This window comes from Aptenodytes patagonicus, chromosome 2, assembly GCF_965638725.1.
Source record: "Aptenodytes patagonicus chromosome 2, bAptPat1.pri.cur, whole genome shotgun sequence".
Lineage (NCBI taxonomy): Eukaryota > Metazoa > Chordata > Aves > Sphenisciformes > Spheniscidae > Aptenodytes > Aptenodytes patagonicus.
In genome coordinates this window covers 78,845,114-78,871,564 of record NC_134950.1, presented here as the reverse complement: position 1 = coordinate 78,871,564, position 26,451 = coordinate 78,845,114, and positions in this window count along the sequence as shown.

The following is a 26,451-nucleotide window of genomic DNA, read 5'->3' as shown; positions in this document are numbered from 1 at the left end:
ACTACTGAAGATTATTTGTGTGATTCAGTGGGTTTTGTCAGTATCTAATGAACTTGAAGGACTTAATTCTCATTATTACTCTGTCATACCTCCAAATCTACTAGCAATATTGGATCTTAGTCACATCTCTGACATACAAAAAGATCTTTCCTAAAGCTGTAAAGGAATGTTAGTTAATGCGTGAATCTTCCTCAAAGATCCTGCTACAGGTTCACTGTCGTTGCTCTCTGATACCCCCTGCATTGACTAAGTTTCTCTGGCTGCTCCAGCTGGCAGCGCACAACTGCTCCCCGCATTTGGTGCTCTGGTCCGGATGTTTACTGAAGCAGTAATGACCAGCTTTAGAGAAATCTTCATTGCTGAAAGGAAGCTTCCCCACCCCTCCCCAGTAAGTCATGATAAAACATGGTCAGAAGGAAATTGGAGTACCTGACAGAAGGAAGTCAAGATTTTGGGTACAGAACAAAACTGCGAAGCACCGGGTGCTGTGGGGGCGTGCTCCCCCTGCCCTGGGTAAGCAATGACCACCAGTGGTGGTCGTGATGACTGCATCCAGGTTATGCTGGACTTTGGGGATGGATGGCAACATAGTAGCCAAGGGCTGCCTGGAGCAGTGAGTCAAATGACTTGCTGATATGCAAATGTGACTATAAGTCAATCACCTTACTCTATAAATAGTGTACAGCACAGGGCCCATTCAGCTCTCCTGCACAGCAATGGGCTGCACGGTGGGATCTCCCCTTGAGTAGGGACGCCGCTCAAGGTTACTCCTCGAGGTTGAGAGATTCCTTGCTGCAACAGATCCTCGGTAAGTGACTAACAGCATGCTAAACTTTGAAATCTTAGCTAAGTGATATAAAGGATTGATTGTACATATATAATCCCTTAGACATAAACCGTTGATCAAGTCTGGGACTAGGATTGGATCCAGCTGCACCTAGACTCCTCTCTGAGAAGGAGTCTAGAAAGCAAGGGGGTCCTTTCTCCACCTCATGACTCAACGGGAGAGTCTCCCTGATAGTTTTGTCTGACCCTGTCCTCTATGCAGTAAATAATCAAGTGTACCTTACCATCGAATCCTGTTAAATCACTGTCGCATTTACCATTGAACTTTGTTAACTCATACTTTAACTCACTGTTTTCTATCAATAAAGTGTATTGTGGCTTCTCTCTTACAAGTGAAGTGCAGTCTCACTCCTTCTGCGAGAGGTGGCTTTCAGGGTAAAAGTTGATCCAGATATGTTACAATTAAAGAAAGGACTGAAATCAATCATATAGCACTAGCTATAAACTATAATGGACATGTAAGAGATGTTTATAGTTTTGCAAGCAGTACAAAAACATTAAAAAGCAGGATTTTGGCAGAGCTTTTCACCTGGATATGGTCCATTTCAGTACTGTTGGACCATGTGATGATACTCATCTGCACACCCACAGAGGAGCAGACAGAAAACAGCAGGAGGGAGACCCCAAATAATCCCCTTCTGGGCTACTCCCAGGCACATCACAGGGGCCATCAGGCCAGCAAAGGCCCATCTGCAGAAGTCCAGAAGAGCACAGGGATGCACAAAGGCAGGGGGGGCCCAAATGAAGGACTCCCAAGGAATGACCACCTTGTCTAGGCACCTCCCAGGGTTGTCACAGGAGACATCAGCTCCAGCATCCAGATGTGAAACCCATCCCCATGAGTCATGGGGAGCAGCTGTCCAGTCACCTTTAGAACTAAGGAGGTTGCTGCCTATATATATATTTAGAGAGAGAAAGAGAGAGAGAGAGAGATTCTCACTAGTGGCCCTCCATCCTGCCTAGCCACAGAGGGGAGCAGGATGAGGCCATTGTTATTGTCTATGTCCACGTGGGTACTCCGAGTTTCTCTGTGGTCTGTGTGGACAGCCATGTCTACATGTATATATGTAGTGTATATGTGTGCTTTTGTGTGTGTGCCTCCTGGGAACACGTCTTCAGTATCGATACTGGTAGACCTGGGGACGTGGAGCAGCAGCAGCCTTACTCCTCTTGGGTTGTTGGATCCAGCATGATATATTTACCTCTAACAAATACCTTTTCTTCTTTCTGCAGATAGCAATACAGAAGTTAGAACATGAATATAGTTAGACTGCACACTAAGATATTATTCATGCAAAATATTCATTACAGCTTAAAACCTGATATCATTGTTTAATATTAGATAATTTTTCATCTTGCAAAAAATAGAAAAAACCCACCTTGATCATTAGGCTTCATGAGGGGAGGCAAGAAAACAGAAAGGAAGTAAGGCGCTCTAGTTAGAGTTTGTAGTTAAATTTGTCATGCAGGAGTAAAGCTGCTCCAACTTTGGACAACAAGATTTCTCTGGAAAAAAATAACAAAAAAATATATTGTTGAGGGGTAGTTCCTGAAAATATACAACATGCTCAACTTACACCTTAATGAAAGATCTAGGAAAAATCAGGCTGATTTCAAAGCTTAGGCAGGCATGATATCCCAGAGGAGATAGCTGAAGGATGTGACCAGTGACAGTTACCCTGACTTACTGTTTTACAGTAAGTTTTGGTTCCAGTTACACTGAGGAATGGAACCTGAATGTTTTCATCAATCAATCAGATTTGTAGTGCTTTTCTCATATCAAAATGGTTGTGGGGATATGAAATATGGGGAGATACAGAATGTAACTCCCACCTCTACTTCCACTAAATATGTTAAAACTCCCGTAAGTAGATCAATTTATAACAGGTAGCCTTTACACATTTTTTTTTTTTTTAAAAACTACCTAATATCAATTTTATTACATAACCTAAATGCTACAGTGGTAGAATCACCTTTTTGTCATAGACAATGAGAGCTTGCAAGGAACTAGCACATTTAAGATAATTAAAGTTTACTTTTTTTTAGTCTTCCTGTTAGCAGATGAGATAAAATAGGGACACATGACATCATGAGTGGATTAAGAAAACAGCTATTCTAAAACTTATTTTAACTTAAACTTTACTGATAAAGTCACTTCTCAAGCTTCACTGGTTTTATTTGTAATCAACAAAGAACATCCTTTGCACTTACAGAAATTAAGGATAGTTTGTGGTAAAGGTTAAACAAGTGTGTAAGTGTTTTCAGGATAGGTGTCCAAGTCACTTCTGAACTCCTCAGTATGGATTCACTGCTTACAGGAGTCTGTAGTAAAGTGATCTTAAAGTGTCTGTGCTGTTTGAAATCAGACAATGAAATGGAGGCCTGGAGTGTGATGTTTATCAGCGCTGCAAGGTACAGCTCCCTCTCTTCAAGCTGGCAATTACTTTTAGCTACCATTACACATATTAAGAGATTTTTAGTTTTGTAAAAAGTGCAAGCAGGGAAAAACAGGGCCTGAGGATTTTACCTTGACTGAAGTATATAATGTCTGGATATGTCGATATACAATAGCTACCTTCTAATAGTGGCCTTGTATTTAATATGGGAAGAGAAAATGTGATAGCAGGTAGAAACTGTATACTAACATTGTTTCAAAATCAGGTTTTTGAGAAGGACCAATTAGGTTAACCCATAATAAAAATTTAACTATGATAGATTTCACTTAACTCAAATGAGTAATATGGTTGGTGTAAAAGATGATGGTAATCTAAATACATGCACAATTATATATTACCAAATACGGTTAATAAAATGCATGAAAAATGAATGACTAAAGGACGAAGATATATTTAAGGGTAATTCTGTCAGATTACTTTTCTCAGGCTGCTCATTGTGTTCTGCCAAACCAAAGCAGCAGACAGTCTGGGAAAGTAGAAATGGATAAAAACCACTGGTTGATTTGGTATGGTGTTCTGTGCTTTTCTCCTGCGCTGTTACTGGCAGAATGCTAAGCCATGGTTTGGCTCGACAGTTTTCTCCTAGTTATCTCTAATGAAACTCTTGTGGTCCATGGAGTTAGAAAGAAAGGGGTAATAAAATGACTATAAAAAATAAATGTGTAAAATACAAAGAAAATGAATACCACGGTAAAGTGGTCTGGAGATGGAAGAACAGAAGAGATTCTGCTAGTAGTCCTCAAATGGATTGAGCAGCATCTTTATATTATGTACCACTGCTCATCCATAGTTTTACCTGTTTTCCATGTATGGTTTCAAATTCTTGCTGTGCATTATGTGTTTGCTTCCCAATTCCTAACAGAAATTACATGATAAGAGAGTGTATAGTTGATTCATTCCCCCATGACCTGGATTTTGACAGAAGAGGGAGCTGTTATTAACTTGGAGTCTAAGGAGCAAATGAAGAGAGAAGGAATAGATGGTAGGTTTTAAACTTGAAAATGCAGGAAAAGGAGATCAGAACTGAAGGATTAAGGTTTTCCTTACAGTTGCTCTTCATTATATCTTGTAGAAAAAAGCATTTTAGGATTCATATTGGACCAGGTCTCAACATCCTAATTTGCAGTAAGATCAGAATTGTTCTATTGTTTCATGAAGGAAATCTGCCTTACGTCCCCCAAAATGCACGAGTCAAAATACGGAAAATGGGAATGTATTCTCCTGCCAGATCTTAGAAACATTTTCCCCACTCTCAGTTACTACGGAAAGCTACAAATTAACAGGCTGGCACCAAAAGTATTGAGGGGGGAGAGGAGTTGCAGGCCACTGGGCTTATTCCCACATAATGCATGTGGATTTCAGTGTGTGGAGAGCACTCCTGAGCTGCAGACCTGTGGACTGAGAAGGGAAGGCAAGTCCCAGCTCACTGTCTCTTGTCACAGTTCTGCTTCTCAACCACTATTTGCAGCAGCTTTCTTTTGTGTAAATTATACTGTGAAAACAAAACAAAAAAGCTAGTAAAACTTTTATTTCTAATCTCTCAAGGACTGCTACATCTAGCTTTTAGGCAGTTTAAGCCAGCACTACTGTCTGAACAGAAAATGATTGCCAGGACATTATTAGGTGTGAGTGCTTTAAAAGGACAGTTAGCCTTCAAACTTAGTCCTGGAGTAATGTATTAATTATACAAAGAAATCTAGAGAATCATTACTGGACAAACAGCAAAGTTAAGAGAATAGCCTGCACATGATTTTAATGAAACATGTAAGAAACCATAAAATTCCTGCCTAAACGTAGTCAGTGAGAAACCAGAATAGAAAATTTTCTATCAACAGAGACTGTAATTTTTGGCCATCTTGTTTTGCAGTATTTCTTACCTGTTCTTATGAATGTATGGAAGATTGGTAGAGTTAGCTAAGGGAATAGGCTGAAGTAGCTCCAGTTGAAGCTCTTTTTCCAGGCAGGATAGGAAGTTACGGTATTTCTGGATAAAAACCAATTACATTATACTGTGTAATACAGTAGTCTATGTCATCATCTATTTATGAACATCTGTAAATACTTAAATTGGATGACTTGTGCCCATCTTATAATAATTTTGGTCAGCTGAGGACTGCGGACAAATCTCATTAACTTTCCAGGTGTTGTCATGAATCTTGCACGTTATAAGAAATTCTCATGGTTCTGTCATTTTTCTCCTGTGTCATTTTTTGCTCTGGTGGTTATTCCTAGAAGCATGCCTCCCAGAAATGGCACAGTATCAACATGATTGTTTTTATTGTTTATTCTGTACCTTTACATTTCTAAATATGGGTATTGGTATTGCTTATATACGTCCTTATATCCCTAGGAACATTTCGTGTTGAAGGGTTATTGCATATGATTACTTTACCTTGTGGCCAGAATCTATCTGATGGCTGAGATGTCTTTAGTGGTCGAACCAACCCTTTTTTTTTTTGGCCCATATTGGAAAAACAGTAATCAGAAAGGATGCATGTTATTATAATGCCTTCAAAAGCCCAGCCAGACTCCCTTGTGTTAAATCCATTTGGCCCATCTCTTATGTCATGCACAGTTATATAAATCCATATTTGGTTCCATGGAGGGTATTATCACACTTTACTGCATCAAGCTATAATTTTCCAACCTTGTTCAGAACCAGCCTAAGAATCTGAGAAGATTTTTAATGGATGTGCATTATTCAGACCCTAATAAAAGTCTGTAACTTCTTGTTTAAAAGTGTTTAATTACACTACTATTTTAGAGGAGTGAATTTTTCAATAACTCTATCTTGCCAGAAATACTGCATAATTTCATGCATTAACTCTATGTATTGTAGACAAAGTCATTGCTTTTTTTTTTACTGTGTATGAATGAAAGCTCCACACTTTCTTTTAATCTGTGTTTTCTCCAAATACTTTAATCTGCAAAGATCCCTTCAGATCTGCAGAAGCTCATGCACCTGTCACATCAAACGATTTTGGTCTGGTTTTTTTGGGTAACATGAACCCCCCTGACACATGCATTGCAAAAATGAGTGCAGGAAAGGCTATTCTTCTGGTTTTATTCAACAATTTCCATTCCTACCTCCCAGGGTGATAAAGTACTTTGATATCAAACTTCAATTTTTTTTTCTTCTCTACCAAATACTTTCATATTACTGAAGCTGATATGTTTATACTTTGGGACACCAAAAGACTTGCTAATCTTGTTGATGCTTTATTTCTTGGGATTTAAAAGGCCTTTAAATGCCTCCTGCAAAATATGGTATTATCTTGTTTATTTGATTTAAATTTGTGTAAGTGAAATAGTTTTTAATGATGTGATTTAATAATAGAGAAGCACTAAATGATTTGGTTCAATTTGCATAAGCCCCTAAAAGCTTTTGCACACTTGTTCAAGTTTAAATTCTATCATTATAAAATGGGAGGCTCTAACAAGAAAAGATGTTGGCACATGCTTGAAGCCATTCCTCTTTAAGCTAAACTGCTTCCAGCAAGAAGCAGTCTCTAATGGGTATTTCTGTTACCGGAAAAGACCCTGTAACATTCTGGTTTTTCCTGAGTGGTACAGGATTACCACTTTCATGGGAATTGGGGCCTAAATTCCCAGCACAAATTTGGAAAGACAGAATTGTGAAGGGACATAATCCTAAACAAATTTACCAAAATTTGCTAAACGTTTTCTCAAATGCCTAAAGTGGTAGGTAGGAATTTCCTACTCTGGTACCTGAACTAGATAAAAGCTGTTAGCCTAGATCTTGCTTCCTTAATCTTAGCTAAATCTGATTTTGCCTATTACTTTCTAAATGCATATATAAGATGTAACTGAATGTAGAAATTTGAAGGGAAGTGTATTCTTTTAAGGTATGACAGCAATGAAAAACAATTCTTTATGTTTTCAATTAATGAGGCTATAAGAGGTTTTCTGTGTATTCAAGTTCTGTTCATTCGTCTTTGTCCATCACTATGTCTGAAGTTTGCTTGTGGGATGTAGGCATATACCTTTGAACAATTCTTGAATCTTCTTCCAAATCTCTCTGCTTTTGCCTTTATATTGGCGATACATCATGTCAATCCCTTTGTCCATTTCTCGGTTTCAGATCTTTAAGCGCTGAGTAGGGGTTATGTGGTTCTATTTTAACAAAGACATCCTCTAAAATTCCCCTTTCCACTAAAATAAAAGTATGGAATATATTGGGTGTGCTTGAAGGATGGAAGAAAAAGCAAGCAAACAAAGTGAGCCATAGTGAAGGACTGGGAGTTTCTGCCAAACCAGAAACCTTTCTTTGTTACTCTAGCCCATACAGGAGGTAGCACCATCTCACAAGCCAAAGATGTCAAGACTTGCTTCAGCTGTTTCAGTCTATGTGGTGTATGGAGCCACTGAAAACCCAGCTTACCAAGTTACCCAGGAATTCCCTGCACGCCAGAGCAATCCCCAGGGCAACAGAAGCAACATACAGTCACTGGCGTGACATCTATCTGCAGGATGAGGGTTACTTTATCCTGCATGAGCTGCTTTACTATGGAGCTAAGGGATTTTTTTAAAGGTACGACATTTTCTGATAGAAAATAAACTGGAAAAATCCCATGAAACTTTGCTCATGGTCAAGTTGTCTTTAGCAGAGAAATTTAGCAAGGATCCTGAGAAAAAGCAGAGAGGGAGAACCTTTAAGCGGGGAATGATGTCAACCATCCCTTCACATAAATGATGGGATTTATGTCATCCCTTTCTGGCATATCATTAGGACAGTAAAGCAGTTCCTTGGTTGATAATGTAATATAAAAGCTACAAATACCACATCAAAATATTATAATACATAAAGACATAGAACTCCCCAAACCCCCAAAACTAGAAGATCAGGCAGTTTTTCCTTACTATAAAGACTTCATATACTCATTAAGTTTATGCACAGTTTATTGAATGAGCCTTCTAAGTTTTGAAGTGAGATTCTCCTCACTTGTTCATTTGGAAGTGACTGTTTCCAGTTACTAAACGCAGTGAAAATTTCATATGTTTGCCTATATAACCTAAGTTTAAATAATTCACATTATTTCATCTTTATTTTATTGATCTTCCTACTAGAATTGCTACTTCTAGGAGTTTAGGTTTCAAAACAAGTTCAGATCAGGAGCTGCTGTGTTTAATTGCTCTTTGAGGGCCTCTGCTGTCCAGGTGTAGAAATAGGCAAATTAGAAGCGATGTTAGTGAGTGAGCCAGTACAGGGATGTGTGGTATGTATGTGTGGTGTTCATCCTCTATCTACCGCAGAGTAGAGGCGACATTTAGTAAACCACCAGCACTAATACCATAGTAATGCAGGGAAAACTCTGAGTTAATCCCACCAACCTGCCTGGCTGGGCTGGATCAGATCCACACGTGGATGCAGGGTTTATGCAAAAACAAACCAAGCTACTGATATTCAAAGTTTTAATTCTCCCTGTAAGCCAATTGCTGTCTCACTTTCCACCAGCAATAGAAGTTGTGAAGAGGATTCTAGCCATTCTCAGGTGCATTAGCTGTTGCATAGGTTTTTATTTGATAATATACCAATGCAGTTTATTTGTATGTAATATCCATGAGCACTGAGAAGTGCACTGAAGTTAAAGGGCTACTCACACACTTAGCATGGCCTCCTGAACTAGGGTCCTTTCCTTTCTGTCTTGCTACTCATAACATCTTATTTAACTTCACTCAAAGTGTGTTGCTCTTGCCTGGCCTTTACATGGGCTCCAAGCTCTTTCCTTCAGTTTGGAAACAAAAGAGGGATTAGAAGAACTCTGATAAAGTTTCCAACATCTAGATTCTAAGTGCCCTGTAAGGACTTAACATGCTCTATCTCAGGGATGAGAGAAAAATAGATTTCAGTTCTAGGTCTTTAAAACACACAAATAGAAAGTGTGTGCATTCACAAAGCTTTTAATATTAAGATGGGAGTGAAACCGTTTTTTTGCAAGTCTAGTGATTGCCTGAATCTTTTTAGCGCAGCTAAGAGACTCTTAATGACTGGATTCATCAGACACTACAAAGATATTTTCTGTTCACTGAAGTGCCCCACTGAAATTGTTTATAGTCCAATTCCTTTGCTTGTAAGGGGAATATTGGTCTCTACAGTATAGTTTAAAAGAATATTTTACATTAAAATATCAGCCTTGCATTTCTTTTTCTTTTTTCTTTTTTTTTTTTTTTGTGACTGGAGAACCCAGAGCAACATTTGCTTTAATAAATATATTTCAGTTAACATTTAACAGTTGGTGTGTGTGGGAACTGAACTTAATTAAAAAAAAAAAAAAAGAAAAAAAAAGGAAAGTTATGCAAAGAGCAAAACAAACCTTATTATCATGCACCCTCTGTCCTTGATTGACTCTGCTGATTGACTCTGTTGTTAACATGCGTCCTTTGTTCCTGATTGAGTGTGTTCTTGCAGTCCTTGGTCACATTGGTATTGTCATTTGTTCATCTAAGGAAAAGCAATGCACTAAGGATAACTTGCATTTGCTATTGGAAGAAGCATCTTATCTGAGGAAGGACTTACTTTTCAATCCTTCACTCACTGAGAATTGAATTTTTCAAGTTTAATAATTTTGATCAGATTAGCAGTTTAGGTGTTCAGATCAATGGTTTAAAATAAAGTTATTTTCCAGAAAGTGCTGAAAATGTGAACTCTGGAAATTGGGGATTTTTTTCAAGGGCACAAATGGGTTGCCAAAATTATGGCAAGTGGAATTGCTGCTTACTTGTTTGCTTTGTTTTAAAAAGAAAAGAGAAATTTTTGGCCAGCAGCCTCTGTCAGGTGCATAGGAGAACAAAGGAGAAAGACATGTCTTAGTGAGGGAGCTGTGCTTTTTTGTTTGTATGCGTTTATCCAGCAAAATCCCCTCAAATTGCAACAGATTACAAACTAATGCTGCTAGGAGTGTGTTTAATTCTGTGTGCTGGTTTTGGCTGGGATAGAGTTAATTTTCTTCACAGCAGCTAGTATGGGGCTGTGTTTTGGATTTGTGTTGGAAACAGTGTTGATAACACAGGGATGTTTTCGTTACTGCTGAGCTGTGCTTACACAGCATCAAGGCCTCTTCTGCTTCCCACCCCACCCCACCATCCAGGAGGCTGGGGGTGCACAAGAAGTTGGGAGGGGACACAGCCGGGACAGCTGACCCCAACTGACCCAAGGGATATTCCACACCATATGACGTCATGCTCAGCATATAAAATGCTGGGGGAAGAAGGAGGAAGGAGGGGACGTTCAGAGTGATGGCGTTTGTCTTCCCAAGTAACCGTTAGGCGTGATGGAGCCCTGCTTTCCTGGGGATGGCTGAACACCTGCCTGCCCATGGGAAGGAGTGAATGAATTCCTTGTTTTGCTTTGCTTGCGTGCGCAGCTTTTGCTTTGCCTATTAAACTGTCTTTATCTCAACCCATGAGTTTTCTCACTTTTAGTCTTCTGATTCTCTTCCCCTTCCCACTGGGGGGGAGTGAGCGAGCGGCTGTGTGGGGCTTAGTTGCCAGCTGGGGTTAAACCACGACCTTCTGTCATTGTTTTCCAACTCAATGGTGTGTGCAACAGCATTGGGCTGTTAGGAGAGAGTCAAATAATCTGCAGAACTGTTTTATTTTGGTCTGAATAAGCTTCCTCGGTTTTTGATCCCTATTAAAAATGTTTACAAAAATCTGTTAAAGATAGTATAGGCCTGCAAATTTTGAAAGAAAGGGATTTTAGGGGGTCTGTATATGACAAAGTCTGAGTCCTTTTTCACCCTCCAGTATGTTAAAAAGCATGAATTTTGCCAGCTCTTTGTAACCCTTCCCTGCCCTCAGTTTGAAAGACACTGTTTTCACGTTATGAGTAATTTCTCCCCTGATTAGTCATATATATTTTCAGCTCATCCAAGTTGCTTTATGAGCTTAATAAATGCATTGTTCATTTTATATTCTCTGCAAAAAGAACTAGCCATGATGCCTGTAAGCTTGAATCCCTCAAAGGGAGCTTCTTTCATGTTCCCAGTTAATTAAGAGATCTAGTAAACTTGACAAGTTTCACTCATTTGGCAGGAGAAGCTTTTATTTTGCATGAATTTGAAGTTGTTTCTTAAACATCTTCTTACTTTTCTGTGTCCCTGAGACATTTTTCCACACTCCTATTTCTTTGAAATCTTTCATTCAAACTGTCATTGCTTGACAACCCTGGATCCTTTACTATGTCTCATCCACAAGCACAAGTAACTCTGTCCCCGATGACAAGGAAGCCTATTTTTACTTGCATTACTTAAAAAGAACCCTAGACTGATCATGTGAAGTTAAGATATATTTCATTTGTGGAAGTTACCATATAATAATAAAGATGTTTAGCAGCAGAGACTTTTAAATTTAGCTACCTTGGTATAAATGAGCAGTAATTTCATTGAAACTAGTATTATTTCTGATTTAACCCTGGAGCTCTGATATAACTCTGCTGCAGCACTGCCTTTTTGTCTGAACAGACCACTAATAATGCACAATATAACAGTGAATCGAGTCCCTTTTTAAATACATTTGGATAAATTCTTTTTTGCGCCAATGTACTCTGCCTATTGTTCTCTAGCATGTTGTTTTGGGAGGAGAAATCCTGGTCCTGTATGAACCATGACAAAATTTGTATTGGTAAAGTATTTCTAGAACTGGACCAGAAACTGTTTAGTTAGACTAGCTGCAATTATCTCTTTTTTAAGCATACTGTGTCACCTATATGTTTCACATAATTCAAAGCTGCCCTCGTTTGGATTACTCACAAATCTTCCAAAAAGCTTTGGGAATAGCCGTGAACGCGTACTCACTGATACTCATGTCTTCATTGTTTCACTGTGGTGGATGTTCCTGTCATCACTAGTGTGATGGAAACATCAAGTGTATTTACACAATATGCTTGCAGGGCTGTCTACAAACTGGATATTATAAACAGTTTTGTTCACTGATCTCACGACACTGCAAAAGCTGTAAAGCCCTGAAGCCTATGTCCATCAAGAGAATCACTCTGAATATAGGGCCAGTAAGAAAATAATGCTGATCCATCTCGTTTGCCTAAAGGTTGCTATATTCAATAGTGCTGATCCATCTTGTTTGCTTAACGGTTGCTGTATTCTCAGTGAAAAATATCAAGTGGCTGTGGATAGTGCTGAACTTGGTTTAAATGTATCTATCCTACCCTGCATCTGTGTTGACTCCAGGTCAGTGCTGCAATGTCAGTCCTCACGTGGGGAGGCTGGAAAAGAAAGAACGTATGCACAAATATACATACTGTTTCTTAAAATTCAGGTATATTTAACACAATCAAGACTCCACAATAAGCTTGAAGATACCTTTCTTCTTGATGGCTTAATTTAGATAAGATCGATCTTATGACGAGCACTTTGCTGGGGGACTATTTGATTTACCTAGTCTCTATGACAAAGCATTGGTTTTACTTTGCACATTCCTGTGGTTCCGTGACATTCATTCCCCAGAAGTCCACACTCTGGAAATTATTAGCATGCTAGGAACATGACAGATTTGTCACAGAAGGAGATTATTTCTTATGTTAATATATTCTTAAAATTCTAGATTTTGTTTTCTTCTTTTTAATTTTTTTAAATCAACAGACAGGTAATACATTTTGGGGGGCTGTTTTGTAATCTAATAGCATTTTTCTGTTTTATTACAATTGCTGAGGTATCTCTATAATCAGGTTAGCATTATGAATTGTAGCATTGTTTCAGAAATGTTTTAATGTTTGTTGACATTTTTGGAGCAATTTCCACTGTAAAGATAAGTTAATACAGTAATGGCTGAGTTTATTCTGAATTACCAAAAGAGATGCTCAGAACAATAGCCACACTAATTTCTCACGTTGTTACCTTCTGATCTTATTAATGAGTTAATAAGATCTAAATTTACATTATTAAGTAGTTCTCCACACTCAGTACACATGACCATAATGTGCAATTCTTGAATCCTCTTGCATCTGAGAAATAATGTGTATTTATGAATGTAGCACTTTCACATTCGACTCCTTCATAAAGTACTTCACTTCATAGAACACTAGTGATTTGCTTCATAAAGCATTTCTTCACAGTCCATATGAAAGCAGTCTAGTTTTCTCTACATTATGAGCTGAGGGAGACCTTGAAAACAGTTTTATGATTTTTCAAGGCCCATCACATGTATACTTTCTACACAGCTCTTCACCCAGTCCTATCTACTCAAAAAAGACAGTAATTTTTTGTTATTGAAAAATAAGGCCCAATTTGAAATAAGAAAATTAATGTGTTCAGTTTTGGGCCCTTCACTACAAGGACGTTGAGGTGTTAGAGCATGTCCAGAGAAGGGCAACGAAGCTGGTGAAGGGTCTGGAGAACAAGTCTTATGAGGAGCGACTGAGGGAACTGGGGTTGTTTAGCCTGGAGAAAAGGAGGCTGAGGGGAGACCTCATCGCTCTCTACAACTACCTGAAAGGAGGTTGTAGCGAGGTGGGTGTCGGTCTCTTCTCCCAAGTAACAAGCGATAGGACAAGAGGAAATGGCCTCAAGTTGCGCCAGGGGAGGTTTAGATTGGATGTGAGGAAAAATTTCTTTACTGAAAGAGTGGTTAAACATTGGCACAGGCTGCCCAGGGAAGTGGTGGAGTCACCATCCCTGAACGTATTTAAAAGACGCATAGATAGAATCATAGAATCATAGAATCATAGAATCATTGAGGTTGGAAAAGACCTCTAAGATCATCGAGTCCAACCGTCAACCCAACACCACCAGGCCCACTAAACCATGTCCCTAAGCGCCTCATCTACACGTCTTTTAAATACCTCCAGGGATGGGGACTCAACCACTTCCCTGGGCAGCCTGTGCCAATGTTTCACCACTCTTTCAGTAAAGAAATTTTTCCTTACATCCAATCTAAACCTCCCCTGCCGCAACTTGAGGCCATTTCCTCTCGTCCTATCAATTGTTACTTCGGAGAAAAGACCAACACCCACCTCGCTACAACCTCCTTTCAGGTAGTTGTAGAGAGCGATGAGGTCTCCCCTCAGCCTCCTTTTCTCCAGGCTAAACAGTCCCAGTTCCCTCAGCCGCTCCTCATAAGACTTGTTCTCCAGACCCCTCACCAGCCTCGTTGCCCTTCTCTGGACACGCTCCAGCACCTCAACGTCCTTCTTGTAGTGAGGGGCCCAAAACTGAACACAGTATTCGAGGTGCGGCCTCACCAGGGCCGAGTACAGGGGCACGATCACTTCCCTACTCCTGCTGGCCACACTGTTTCTGATACAGGCCAGGATGCCATTGGCCTTCTTGGCCGCCTGGGCACACTGCCGGCTCATGTTCAGCCGGCTGTCGACCAACACCCCCAGGTCCTTTTCTGCCGGGCAGCTTTCCAGCCACTCTTCCCCAAGCCTGTAGCGCTGCATGGGGTTGTTGTGGCTGAAGTGCAGGACCCGGCACTTGTCCTTGTTGAACCTCATACAGTTGGCCTGGGCCCATCCATCCAGCCTGTCCAGGTCCCTCTGCAGAGCCTTCCTACCCTCGAGCAGATCAACACTCCCGCCCAGCTTGGTGTCATCTGCAAACTTACTGAGGGTGCACTCGATCCCCTCATCCAGATCATCAATAAAGATATTGAACAAGACCGGCCCCAGTACTGAGCCCTGGGGAACACCGCTCGTGACCGGCCGCCAGCTGGATGTAACTCCATTCACCACAACTCTCTGGGCCCGGCCGTCCAGCCAGTTTTTGACCCAGCGCAGAGTCCACCTGTCTAAGCCGTGAGCCGCCAGCTTCTCGAGGAGAATGCTGTGGGAGACGGTGTCAAAGGCCTTGCTGAAGTCCATGTAGACCACATCCACAGCCTTTCCCTCATCCACTAGGCGGGTCACCTGGTCACAGAAGGAGATCAGGTTGGTCAAGCAGGACCTGCCTTTCATGAATCCGTGCTGGCTAGGCCGGATCCCCTGGTTGTCCCGCTCATGCCTTTTGAGCACCCTCAAGATGAACCGCTCCATAATCTTCCCCGGCACCGAGGTCAGGCTGACAGGCCTGTAGTTCCCCGGATCCTCCTTCCGGCCCTTCTTGTGGATGGGCGTCACATTGGCAAGCCTCCAGTCATCCGGGACCTCCCCCGTTAACCAGGACTGCTGATAAATGATGGAGAGCGGCTTGGCGAGCTCCTCCGCCAGCTCCCTCAGCACTCTCGGGTGGATCCCATCCGGCCCCATAGACTTGTGAGTGTCCAGGTGGCATAGCAGGTCATTGACTGCTTCCTCTTGGATTACGGGGGGTTCATCCTGCTCGCCGTCCCCATCTTCCAGCTCGGGGGGCCGAGTACCCTGAGGATAACTGGTCTGCTTGTTAAAGACTGAGGCAAAGAAGGCATTGAGTACCTCAGCCTTCTCCTCATCCTCGGTGACAATGTTCCCCCCTGCATCCAATAAAGGATGGAGATTCTCCTTGGCTCTCTTCTTGTCATTAATATATTTGTAAAAACTTTTTTTGTTGTCTTTAACGACAGCGGCCAGATTGCGTTCTAGCTGGGCTTTTGCCTTTCTCATTTCTTCTCTGCACGACCTAACGAGATCCCTGTACTCTTCTTGAGTTGCCCGCCCCTTCTTCCACAAGCGGTAAACTCTCCTTTTTTTCTTGAGTCCCAGCAAGAGCTCCCCGTTCAGCCAGGCCGGTCGTCTTCCCTGCCTGTTCTTCTTATGGCGTACAGGGACAGCCTGCTCCTGCGCCTTTAAGACTTCCTTCTTGAAGATCGTCCAGCCTTCCTGGACCCCTTTGCCCTTCAGGACCGTCTCCCACGGGACTCTCTCAACCAACGTCCTGAACAGGCCAAAGTCCGCCCTCTGGAAGTCCATGGTTGTGGTTTTGCTGCCCCCCCTCCTTACTTCACCAAGAAGCGAGAATTCTATCATTTCATGGTCGCATTCATAGATGCGGCACTTAGGGACATGGTTTAGTGGGCATGGTGGTATTGGGTCGATGGTTGGACTTGATGATCTTAGAGGTCTCTTCCAACCTCAATGATTCTATGATTCTATGATTCTAATATAGACAAAACTAAAAACTTTTTTATTGAACTCTGTTTGAATTTTAGACTATATTGAAATTTTAAAAAAATATTGCAATGGTACTGTAACCAATTTCTAAAAATACAGCTTCAATCAATTTTAAATTACCATGCAAAACTACTAGGATGCTTTAAATGACATAACCAGACTTAAAAGGTTAAAACACCTTATCTATCTGTGCATTTCCTTTAACAACTTACATAAACCATATACCTTGTAATATCTCATATTCTCTTAAAAAATTATTATCAAGTTTTGTTGCTGGATCTTCTTTACTAAGAGATCTGTAACAATAAATACACTGGAGGGGCATCAAGTCAGTTTTCATATGGTCTTTTATATCAAAAATAGAAGAAAATTAAGAGCCTTCAAAATGGTATTTGGGTGAGTACTAAATGTAGATGGAGGTCACCACAGGGCACCCAAGTTCCACATAAAGGTTAGCGAAAGTAGATATGTAACTTGACAGGTAATCTTTTAGTCTTTATGACTTAAAAAAATCTTGAAGGGATGAAAAGGAGAGGTACCTTTTACATGTGCATTGAATATACAGTGTGGTGGGCAAGAGCAGAAAAAGGTCTGAGCAGCCCTTAAGGTATTGACAATAATAGTCAGTCAGTCTTGGGTACGGAAGTATCTTATCACACACATCTTGTCTTCAGGCATCCCATGCTTCAGGAGAGGTATGCTTGTGCTCCACTGAAAGGAGCATTGTCAGAATGTAGTGCATCCTTCCTCTGGAAATTTTTTAATAAAAGAGATTTCCAGGTTTGGAATGGAAATAAAAGAAGGGAAGAAATTAAATTTGAGGAAAATAGATGCATGCAAACTTCTTCCACATGTCCCAGAAGGAGCAGTATGACAACAGACAACTTGCTAGCTGTACAGCTTTTAAATGAAAAGTTCTTTAATGAGGCCAGGATTTGGTTTTATATTATATCAGTGAGAGTTTTCCCAGTACTTTGAATGTGAACAGGATTTGAGTAATTTCCTTGCTAAATGGCAATGATGAAAATTAAGTGAATAGGTCTCCTAATCTCCTATTTGCCAGTATCTGAATACCTAATTGATTCTGATTCTGAATACATAATTGTAAGCTTGTGGAATATAGTAGGGTGTATAAATCTGCTAGCCTTAAATGACCTAAAGTCAACATGACCAGTGTCTTCTGAATCATTAAGGCCAAATGTGCTCTAAAGTTGTTACTGATCATGTTTCTGTCTTTGCAGTGCTGGACTAATTGTGTGTCATACATGAATCCAGATACAAGCAAATGTGGGAGGACTGGAAAGGACAATTTATGGCTAACTTCAGGAAACACATTTTTTGTTTGATGTTCTTACATGAATGTTTTCTTATGCTTCAGCTGGTTATTGTTCAACTTCTGACCTTTGTTGCATGGGTACAACTCAGTCAAAATAAATTAGCTAGGACTACTGTCAGCTGTATGTTGTATCTTTTACTGTACTGTAACATATCACATACAGCCTTGCACCCTTCTGTTTCTAGTGTGGCAGGAATAGTTCCATACTTAAGCAATATGATTCAAGAACACATTCCTCTTAAGAATACTTTCTCCACAGAGAGTAGTTAATGCTCTCTATTCGTATTGCATTTTAGAAGGGAATTGTAGGTACTTGGCATTTTTTAAAAAATGGGCTTTTTTCAGGCACCTAAATGTTAATATAAGCGTGTAACTAGAGTTACTGTGTCTTGCAACTTTGGGTCTTGGCACATTGCTGTTGCTATTGTAACAGATGGTTCCTCCCTGAAGACCTAAAATTTTGAGGTACTGAGCAGCACTGACCAAATACTTTATAGAGTTAGGGGTATAAATTAAAACATACAAAAAAAGCTGCCTATGTATGGTACCACAGCTTAGAAGAAATAATCTCAGCAAAAGGGTATGAAACAATGGTGGATAAATTGTGTTTACCAAGAAACACAGCCACATGTGGAAAACACAGTAATGATGAATTCTGGTCTGTTTTAGCCCCAAGGAAAAAATATTTTTTGTAACTGTTATTATGTTTCCATGTTCCCCACCATACACACAGAAACCAATATAATATTTTCCTTCTGTCTGTTTTTCTCACTCATAGTTTCTGGTAAGCATTTTCCCACTCTGGTGATTGAAGAGTGGTGGTGCCACATGAAGTTATAACTCTGTAAATGTGAATGCTGAGTACCATGCGTATGAATTTCATCTAGCAACTTTTTGTCTGAGTAAGAATAGGTTGTTTTCCTGTGTTTTTCCATTTCTTCACAAAAAAAAATGATTGCCATGATTTTTTTACTCAGTCAGCTTATGATTTCTCAGCCTAGACAGATTGATCAGCTCCATCCTTCACAAAAAATCCAGACAGAACATAACCTAATCCATGGTATAAATTTTAGATCAGTGCTGCTGGAAAGCTCAGGCTCTCATTTAAATAAAAAATTTTTTTTTTAATATTGCTCTACATGAGATGAAAAGATTTTGATCTGACAGTATCAAAGAAGACTTGGATTTCCAGCACAGCCCTGGAGGCTCATAATAAAAGATACTGCTTTTTTTTTTTTTTTGGCTTTTTTTTCCCCTCCCAAAATAGGCATATTCTTCATACTAATTATATGTTAAAATGTTCAATAGATCAACAGCTGCTAGTACACAGAGACTTATGAAATAGGCAGGACTAGAGCAGTTTTAAAAGGCTACATTCTACCTTCTAAGTGGCTTGTGAAAAACTTCAGTTGCCCTCAATTTATACTCAATGAAAAAAAAAGTCGATGATGGACTGGATATTCTGTCTGGTCTTAAAAAAAGAGTCTTGGGAGGCTCTGTAGCAGTGAATTTAGAGAGTCGTTAAACTTCATTCTGTTCTCTTAAAGAGGGAAGAAACTGCCCTGAGTAGATTCTGGCCTAAGGCAACCTCACCAAGGCTCAGGGTACTTAGGAATGGTGAGGAACGTAATGAAGAGAAATGCATTATAGATCATAAAGTGATTTTTTTTTTTTCCCCAAAACTTCCTAGTCTGGGTGTCTGTTCAACTTCAGAGACTGTCTGTCTTTGAGACAAGAAACTAGGAATTTACAATTGAAACTAGGGACTAGTATTTTTGTCCCTATGAATCTTGGAAAAGGAAACTGGTGATGGTTCTGAGGGTCCAGCTGCAAGTCTTAATTGCTGAGAAAGAATAACAGACAGTGCTTAAAACAAGGAAGGATCCTAGCATGAAAAAGAAAGTACCAAAATAATTACGCCCTACTGGGCCCAGGGTGAAGACAAAGAACATACAGGCCAAGGGTAGTCCAGGAGCCATGTACTCAGTGTTCTGGCCCTGTCTTGTCACTGTGGACTGATAAATGTCAAAGAAACAAGCTTTATAATATCTGTGTAGTGATTATAGCTGTTCATAAAATTATGCTAGAAAAAAAAGATGCTTATCTAGCATATTCCTTCAGGAGGAAGAAAAGCCTCAAAATTCAATAGCTTTGTTCCTGCATTTAAAAAAATAATGTTAAAACCATTGCTATCTGACCAGGCAAAGTATCAGCATCTTTAATAGGTTTCTTTGTTTCCTTGTTTCTCTTTCTTAAACATAAACATAAATAGAGATGAAGAAGATTTCATTTCATTAAAATTGAGCACTTTCCCTCCAGCTTTCAGACCTTAGGTCATGATACCAAAAATACCAACAATACATTCCTATTCCACCTGAAAACCGTTGCTAACCAAGGCCCACATTCTGTCTGGGAGTCTCATGGTGGTTTTCAAACTTTGCTGAGTTCAGTAGTGAACAATATATGGGCAGCTTTATGTAGAACGGTAACGGGGAAAAAAAAGCCCTTTTCCAGCCACATGACTTTCAAAAATCTGTAAAGATAGTTCAAAGACTGGAATAGGTGGCAGATGCGCCTATGTGCCTCCCATTACGGTTTCTAATGATAAGGTAGCAGAGAGGACTATGTTCAGGACTCTAGAGCTTCCTACCCCAAAGACACTAGATTGACTTGAGACTAACGACTAGCAGCTGTTAGAACATGATATGCTATATCAACAACGGCTTCTGAAAGGTGCAGGGAATCTTCACTCAATTAATGTATATTTATTTGGCATCCCTCTGTTTCAAAATGACCTGAGAAGCAAACCAAACTTTGATTAAACCAACTTCTGTCTTAGTGAATTCTTGCTGGAGGCTCCCTGAAAGGGGATTAGTTGATATCTGCAAGTTCCAAACACTTGCTCTGTAAGAGTTTAGTTTTGTGTAACCTGATATACAGTCATAGTTGTGTTGGTTTTGGGTTGGGTTTTGTTCCCTACTTTTATTTCTTTTGAATATTATAGGACTTTCTTATGAAATTTATATAAGTAAATTCTTACAACTCATGTATATTGTGTATCAATATTCAGACTTAAAATGAAGTGCTTAGAGACCAAGGTTTAGAGTGTAAAATTAGTATTTTCATTACACATAATATTAATGCTCTGACTTTGTTGCTATTTGTTAACACAAAAAACATTTTTTTTCCTTCTGGAAGCCAGTGTACTTTTTCTAGGTATGTCACTATATTCATTGAACATTCAAGTTATCATGCAAATGTAACCCTTCATTTATTGGGCCCCTTTAATGTGGGCACCTTTCACCATGTGCAGAGGCTCTATAGTAGTACTATACACAGTTTGTAAATATACAGCAATTATTCACTGGCTAAATACCCAGAGCAGGTAGCTAGGAATAACTAGACTAAGCATGAGTATGCTCAGCATCTCCAGTACAGGCATCTGTTGAGTCTCTGCTGCCCAGACGATCATTATTCTAGTGGGAAGGTGTCAGACCTTGCTTGGTCCTTGGAATAGGCTGGTTCCTGATCTTTCTGAGTTCTCATTTTTTGACTTGTTGCTTCTTTTCAGCGTTTCAGACCTTTTCATATCAGTATTTTTCTCTGAGTCCCTGAGTTGTTACTAGCATTTCCACAATTTCACTTCTGTCTTCGTTTTTATTTTTCTCAAGAAGAAAATCTTGGCTTTAGTCTATATCCTCTCTCACAGCTCAACAATTTTTCAGTAAAGCTGAGCCAAGGCCACATAACTGTGCCACACAAAACTGGGCCCCGGGCTACAGACTACAGCTAAACCCCTTTGCCACGGATTGCATAGAGTGCAAACACAGTTCTGCTGGAAAAGTTATGACTTAAGACTGAGGAGACAGGTATCGCGCACACTTCTGAGATAATCTTAAGGTCAGTTATATCAAGGGTAAAGAATTCTGTTTACCTACATACTTTGGCTTTTATTTGATGTAATGAAGTCTGGAGACAATCTATGGATGCTTAAGTGCAGTACATACATAGAACAGAGGATATGTGTCATCATTAAAGTCTCCAGGATGGACAGTTTGTTTATCTGAGAAGATATAATTTCTCTTAATTTTTTTTTTATCCTAGTGGCTGCCCAATACTGAAAAAAAATCTCAAATATTCTTGACAAGTGGTAGCTGAAGCATCAAAAATATATTTGACAAATGAACACAATGTTATTGTATGATTATTAATGTGAAATTATTTGATGTCTATGTATAGAATTGCATGTCTGAAAATGGTTGAGTAAACATTTTTTTGGAAGAAGTTTTAAGGTAACACTTTCTGAAGACATACTTCCTTAAAGTTTAAGCTCAGTTACTTATACACCAGTTTGAATTGTCTTTTAACAACTATTTAAAAGTGTTTCTGAAGGGGTTTTCTAGAATATAAAGTTAGATAGCAGTTAGATTTGCTAGATTAATCTGAGAGTTTAGATTATACAATACCATTTGTTTTGGGCACCCATAACTACCTTTGCATGACTTGAAATATTAGATTGAAATCTAGCTTTTTCCCCAAAACTGGGAACAGTTCTACATCATCTGCGTCAGCCGTGAATAACCCCACTCTACGCAGTTCATACTAAAAATATTTACAAAATAATTATGTTGGGAGCTGGGGCTGTTATGCACTGTCTACATTCAGCAATGAAAGGCCCATAAGTAATTAATTCTGTTTACCTGGAATTTGTGACTCTTATTACTGAATTCAGACGACCCGAGAACCTGTAGCAATACTTTTTGCCTTTCTTTGAAATATTCTTCTACGTTAAATAGAAGAATGCAATTCTCTTTTATTGCATGTCCTGATTGAAATAAGATGTTCTTTCACTGTCCTCAGAAAAAGGAAAGAGGTAGCATTTGTGACTATGTGCTAAAAAAGAGTGGGAAAGCATTTAGTTCACAGCTTACAAACCTAAAGACCAATTTTTTTTTAATTCTCTGCTCTGCTCCTCATTTTGTCATATTGCCAGCATAATTCTTGAATAACGGCAGCAAGACAAAGTAGCTAGAGCTGGACTCATCTTTTCTGTTAGTGTTTGATGTTCTCATTTTTGTTTGTGACAGTCACAGACAGAATCTCCACTGAACCGTTGAAATATACTTTACATGCAGTTTTGTGGAAAGAAAATAGAAATATTATGATAGTGATTTGACAAAAGTTTTAACATTAGACCAATCAATTTTGCAGTGTAAATGAGTACAGGATAAGCTGGATGGTTATTGCTTCAGGAAGGAGCATGATATGTTTTCATTATATGTGTAACTTCAGATCATCCATGTTTTCCCCAAGTGCTCCTGGATGGGCACTGAAGAGAACACCTTCCTGCACCTGCTTGAATGGACATGATACACTCAGGACAGTCTTCTAAGAGTGTCTTTCAGTGATTCCTCTTCCTTTTCATCACGAAAAGTTTCCAGGATGTAAAGTTATTTGACAAATTCTTGCGTGATTGACATTTAAGCTTGTCCTTAAAATTGCATGGGTTATTATTATTTCTTTCTGAGGGAAGACTTGAATGTCACATTATAAGGAGATGCTTATACCACATGCAGGAAAGGGTGTTGCAGATACTGATATTTTTTAGTAAACAGGGAAAGGGCTCATCTGCCGGGAAAAGATAGAATAGAAAATACTGCATGTCGAATTCAGTTCACTGCTCTGTGGTTTTAACACTGACATGTTCTAGGGACCTTGGGATCAATACTATTCATAATCTGATTTCCCAGAATAATTTTTTCTCATATGCAAACATCACCAAATCAGTTGTCAGTTACAATTCAGCATTTTTGCATAATGCCAGAGAAACTGAGCAATAATTAAATGAACTTCCTCTCTCCTCATTTTTGACCTTGAGAATTGATATGAGATAATCTGGAATGGTGGATCTCTGTGGTGAGTTCCTGTTTAGCAGCAAAAGAACAAACTGATCTCTGATCTAAGGCTGTTAGTCCTCTGTTCGAAGACATTAACACTATTGGATCTGAACAATATGAGTGCAGGAGCAAATCTCGTTCTGGGGACATCACAAAATCTGAATGATGATGCAGAAAAAAATTCTGAGAAGAATGCAAGCTGATTAAAATACCTACAGGACTAAATCTGAGCACCTTTCTCTGCCAAGAATAAGTGCATTTTTTTAGCTTGAAAAGTCGTGATTTTCTTCTTCAGGGTAACAACTGCATTTCAGACAACAAGATGGTAATGTTGATCTGTCTAGGTATAAGCTGTGTAGTAATACAAAATCACATTTATATGTAGGCTAAAATGAACCTCGGACATGTGTAGACACTCTAACCTCTCCTTTGACTTGACATTATTATTTAGATAATAACGTCATCCAAAGCACTTTCCATATTTCTGGGAAAATGAGACTTTTCCAGACTTTGACAGATTTTTTTTCCCCCCTTATCAGGGATAGACTATCTAGGAAATCTATCTAGCACTCAAGGCCTAGATAGACTGCTTGTTTAAAGCTAACTTGACCTTTCAGAGCAATAGCTTTTTTTCAAGATGATGTAGTGCTTTGTGAAGATTGTTGCTACCACAGCTAAAGCTGCTCTAAGCACAAAAGCCAGCTGCTCTGGTACATTATGTGGAATCTGCTTAACTTGTCATTCTAACATAGCTGATTTTGTCATGTTTTCCTCTATCTGAGAGCCTATTCCTGAATCTCTTGATTCTTAGAAAAGCTTTCTAAGATTTCTAGAACTCAGAAATGACATTTAAAAAAAAAAAAAACCACACACACACATGAAAACCACAACACCTGAGATCTAAAACGTTCATAGAATCATAGAATAGTTTGGGTTGGAAGGGACCTCTAAAGGTCATCTAGTCCAACCCCCCTGCCATGGGCAGGGACATCTTCAACTAGATCAGGTTGCTCAGAGCCCCGTCCAACCTGACCTTGAAGGTTTCCAGGGATGGGGCATCCACCACCTCTCTGGGCAACCTGTGCCAGTGCTTCACCACCCTCAGCATAAAAAATTTCTTCCTTATAGCTAGTCTAAATCTACCCTCTTTTAGTTTAAAACCATTCCCCCTTGCCCTGTCACAACAGGCCCTGCTAAAAAGTCTGCCGCCATCTTTTTTATAAGCCCCCTTTAAGTACTGAAAGGCTGCAAGAAGGTCTCCCCGAAGCGTTCTCTTCTCTAGCCTGAACAACCCCAGCTCTCTCAGCCTTTCTTCATAGGAGAGGTCTTCCATCCCTCTGATCATTTTTGTGGCCCTCTTCTGGACCCGCTCCAATAGGTCTGTGTCTTTCCTGTGCTGAGGGCTCCAGAGCTGGACGCAGTACTCCAGGGGGGGTCTCCCCAGAGCAGAGCAGAGGGGCAGAATCACCTCCCTCGACCTGCTGGCCACGCTTCTTTTCATGCAGTCCAGGATACGGTTGGCCTTCTGGGCTGTGAGCGCACATTGCTGGTTCATGTCCAGCTTCTCATCCACCGGTACCCGCAAGTCCTTCTCGGCAGGGCTGTTCTCAATCCCTTCATCCCCCCAGCCTGGATTGATACCAGGGGTTGCCCCAACCCAGGTGCAGGACCTTGCACTTGGCCTTGTTGAACCTCATGAGGTTCACATGGGCCCCCTTCTCGAGCTTGTCCAGGTCCCTCTAGATGGCATACCGTCCCTCTGGGGTGTCGACAGCACCACTCAGCTTGGTGTCATCTGCAAACTTGCTGAGGGTGCACTCGATCCCACTGCCTCTGTCATTGATGAAGATATTAAACAGTACCGGTCCCAATACGGACCCCTGCAGGACGTCACTCGTCACCAACCTCCATCTGGACATTGAGGCATTGACCACTACCTCTGGATGCGACCATCTAACCAATTCCTCACCCACCGGACAGTCCACCCATCAAGTCCATACCTCTCCAGTTTAGAGAGAAGGATGTTGTGGGGGACTGTGTCAAAGGCCTTACAGAGGTCCAGATAGACGACATCTGTAGCCCTTCCCGTGTCCACTGATGTAGTCACTCCATCATGGAAGGCCACTAGGTTGCTTAGGCAGGACTTGCCCTTGGTGAAGCCATGCTGGCTGTCTTGAATCACCTCCCTATCCTCCATGTGCCTTAGCATAGCTTCCAGGAGTTCTTTCTTTTTTTTTTTAATTCTGGTCTTAAAACTCTCATGTACCAATTAAAACACTTAGAACAAACACAGTCATGGATAGCAGAGGCTGAGGGACAAATGTTCCTTGGCTTGATAAATCTGAATTCGTTTTTTTTAAATAGTGGAGTGTCAAATATAGAACTGTTGCCCTGTCAAAAGGCAACAGAGAGGGAAAGCACTGTTCATTCAGTAATGTCTTGAGGTATTGGTAAGACATTCAGCAATGTCTTGAGGCACAAAATACAAGTTACTTTAACAAGCATTGGGTTTATTATTGTCTAACATCCTGCCCTCAAGAAAATGAGTCACTGTGGCATATAACTGTTACCTTAGTCTGACTTTAGGTTGCAGAAAAGTGTATTTTGTATGCAGTGGGAAATTCCAGCACTCAGACATCCAAGAGGAAAATACATTTTCTCTTACTAGGCTTTTAATTTGGAAATTAAAACCAAGCCAGTAGGACAAGATTGAAGCTCAGCTTTCCAAAGTGATGACCCTTCTTGAAGGACAAATACTGTTTCTTTTTAGAATATCTGCCTACATGGATCCTGATCATAGACCAGTGACATTTTGCATGCTTTCACCAATCATTTCTTTTGAGGTAATGTGCATTC